This window comes from Balearica regulorum, chromosome 3 (genome assembly GCF_011004875.1).
Source record: "Balearica regulorum gibbericeps isolate bBalReg1 chromosome 3, bBalReg1.pri, whole genome shotgun sequence".
Lineage (NCBI taxonomy): Eukaryota > Metazoa > Chordata > Aves > Gruiformes > Gruidae > Balearica > Balearica regulorum.
This window is the reverse complement of record NC_046186.1, coordinates 98,945,343-98,949,100: the sequence shown is the minus strand read 5'-3', so window position 1 is coordinate 98,949,100 and position 3,758 is coordinate 98,945,343.

Below are 3,758 nucleotides of genomic sequence, written 5' to 3'. Positions count from 1 at the left end.
CCCTTGTTCCCATTCCTTGTGCTGACAACTTCCAGCTGTGTGGAATATTTAGGATGGGATAATACGAGCCTACTGCTAAACTGAGCGCTCTGCAGTGAGCCCAGTGCTATCGGTTACATCTTTAAGGAGACCTGAGTAAAGACAGGGGTAAAATACAGTTTTCTAAAAATTTCAGTCATGTTTAGAAAGTTAAGAGGGTTTTCAAGTTTCGAAAGCTGTTTGGTAAAAAGCCTCTAAATCGTCTGCTCAGCACCTTCCTGTGCTTTCTCCTAAAGATGTTCTATAGCTATTTGTCTTATCAGCTAACTTATCAGCGCTTAAGAGTTTCTCTTTAAAGATCTATCAGTTATTTCTTGTACTAGAAATGGCCCTTGAAGTTTTAGGCTGCTCCTCTAGAAATCTGTATTTGCAGCCAAAGCCTTTTCAGAAGCCTAAGCATGTCTCGAGGTTCTAATGTAAACTCTGAGATAGATACTAGGTTCCCCTCTGAATTCCTTTAAAAGCTTTAAATTCCCTTTATTTCCTTTCATCCTTCCAAGAAAGGCATTATATTGATTCAGGGTTTTTTTGTTGTTTTTTTTGAGATAGAATGCAATTGACCTGGTAGTTTATTATTGTTGCACCTGAGTGCAAGAATAAATTTTAGAGATTATGTTTGATTGCCAACCTTAGTCTCAAATAGCCCATTAGATTTCAAAAATGATTCTCGTGGGCATACATGTGTACTCTTATATATATTTATTTCTCCGTTTAGTTTGCATTTGCATACGCCTGTTCATATATCTCTATACTTATATAGAGAGATATATTCCCATGTCTGTGTGTACAGCTAGATGTATAAAAAAGGTTTTAGAATTTGTATTAAGTTTCAAATTGGCACAGAAGTGTACAATTTCAGTGAGACAGCAATCTCAAAAAGTGTTTTACTTTTGAGCAATCCAAACATTTCATTTTCATTGGACATAATATTTTTGTGTCTTAAATTTCAAATTGAAAAATCATTTCAAACATACAAATGGGGATTTTTTTTGTTTTGAAACTGTCAAAACGGATCACTTCAGCAACTTTAGGAACTTTGTTCCTGAAGAAGACATTAATTAAAACTGTCTTTTTCCTCCTTTAATTTCAACCAGCTGATGTTTTCTAGCAAAATAAATGAATTAAAAAAAATAAATCATGAACGGGTATGCTTTTCAGAGAGAATTCTGCAGTGTTTTGTTAACTAATGGGCAACATAGTATATAAAAATGCTGGGCCCAGGCTCAGCAACGTGTTAGGGACACCTTTTGTGAGTGGCCGTCTGATGTTTACTCTTTCTGTAAGAGTAAGAGCATAACATAACTAGGTCTCTCAAATATATACAATTTTTACTCTAAGTAGTTTTCAGAGACTATTTTTTTTTGCATTTCAATCAGCACATGCAAAAATTTTGCAGTTAGTTATTTTTTGTTGGCGATGTTTCCGTTTTTATTTATTGAAGTCCCTTTAATCGAACCACTTTACTGCTTTCCATTTTATGCCCAAGCAGCTCTTCCAGCAAGTCCTGTACTTTTTCCTGTTAGGAGGAAAAATTGATGAGTTTAGTGTCTTTAATGCAACCCTGTTTATTTACAAAGACTGTCCAAAGGCTGTTTTCTCTAGGCAATGGAAGAATCACGAATGAAAAAAAGAAAAAAGGTGATTTCATTGTTCCCAGCATCAAGACCCTTTGAGCCTCCAAGCCTATTCCAAGTATTCCACAGCTCCAAAATATACTCTCCAGACTTCTCTTAAGAAAATATACAGCAATTTCTCTGAAAAATGAGTTGGAATATTTCTGGGTTTGTGTTAGTCCTGTGACTTTTTGGAACAGATGCTTGGGTAAGTTATGTCAGGCAGCAAAGTAGGATCTTGAGGCCAACGCCAAGCTTGATCTCCTCTTCCCTGCAAAGCAGACAGTGACATTGTCCCAGCAGGAGAGTGTGAGGATAGTGACCTCCCCAAGCTGGATTTGCTGTGGAAGGGCAGGGCAATGCGGTGATTTGGAGGGAGCAGGCGTGTTAGCTTAGAGCCATGTGGGAGGACTGAACGCTGCTGAATGCTTCCTGCCTTTAGCAGTCTGTTTTCGGCTGTTTCCAGCCAGCTCATCATGCTAATTTAAGATGAATTTTTCCATAGATTGTTCCTTCATCACATTAGGATTTTTATTGGGTTTTGTTGTTGTTTTTTTTTTTTTTTTTTTTAAAGTTTCAGAAAAAATAGGTCATTCATTTCTAAGAAAAAGGTTGGTGAAGAACAGGTGGTTTTGCCAGTGCTCTTTTTTCATCTGTTTTTTTGAACAGCTGTGTATCCTCTGTGGTTTGCAGATATATACTGAAATTTGGCAGTGAAGTGCCTTTCTCATGAAATTCACCCTGTTTTAGTCAAGTTGCAAACTAGAGGAAAAAAAGTGCCATTTTCATAAATTCAGCAACACTTTACATCTTTTATTTGTTTGTTTTGCTGATGGTATTACTAATTTTCAGAAGAATTTGTCTTACTAAACAAACAAAAAAACTTTTCCACAGAAAAATATTGATAATTTGATAACAACTTCATTCTAAACTACAACATACCAGCTGAAATAGGGGCATAAAATTAATTTAGAAATATCAAAATATTTCTTTTTACCCAGTTCAGCTCTGTGTTCACCAGAAATACAGTGATGGTGCGTGAAAAGATAAGTACCATGATGAACCACCAAAGTGCAAAAGGACAGAAGATGTGGTGCATCGTGGTAAACAAAATTTGTTTCAAGAAATACTCTTCTGTGGAAAACTTTTATTTTGATTTCTACCAGAAACCTCTCTGTAAGAGAGAGATTTTCTCTGTTCAGTTCAGCAGAGTCTTTTACAAGGAAGGATGACTATCATTTGTCAAAACTGAGCTTGAAATGGATATTGAAAAAATTAATTCTGTAACAGTTTTTAAGTCACCTTGAAAATAGTAAGAGTAATGTTGTTGTTAATAATGAAGAATGTGATGTATTGCTCCAAGAATGGAATTCAGAGAGAATGAAACTCAGAGGTCTGAGAGTTGCTCAAAAAAAGTCAAAGAAAAAATGAAAATCCATCTAAAATTAATTCCTACATTTTTTAGGCCTCCTTGCTATTTCCCAACCTTTTAATGGAGCAGATGAACCAAGAACCAGCCTTGCTAAGAAATTTCAGACATCAGTTTCAACTTAAAATGCCTCCGTTGTTTCCTACTTTCATCAAGTTTCTTAGAGAAAAGAACTTCTCTCAGCCAGATCTCCCCTGTGTTGTGATCTACAAGAAATAATCAATAGCAGTGTGCGATAATCTGCAGTGTGATATACTGACAAATACAAACTTGACTAAGCACAATATGGATCTCTTGTTTCTATAAATATTTTACGCTTTCTCAAAGGACTTAAATTTATGAAGGCCTTAGAGACATATGTCTGCAAATATAACACTTTGTTTTACACAGTTCCAATTACATTTGAAAATGCAGAAATTTCTCTGGCATATGAGCTCTCAAATGCTTTGTGAAGTACATTGTCCATGAATTCATGGTTTGGTTTTTTTTTTTTTTTTTGTAGGGGTTTTTCTTCTCAGTTTTGCTTTTAAGTCCTTAGAAGAAGCTACAGCTAATCTAATGTTAATCAGTAGCAGAAATGGTTTTCATAGAGTTGCCACTAAGGTATTTATGTCATTGTAAATATTAGGGAGAAGGTCTGTGCAGGATTGAGAGCGCAGCTTGGCTAAGAGGTAGTC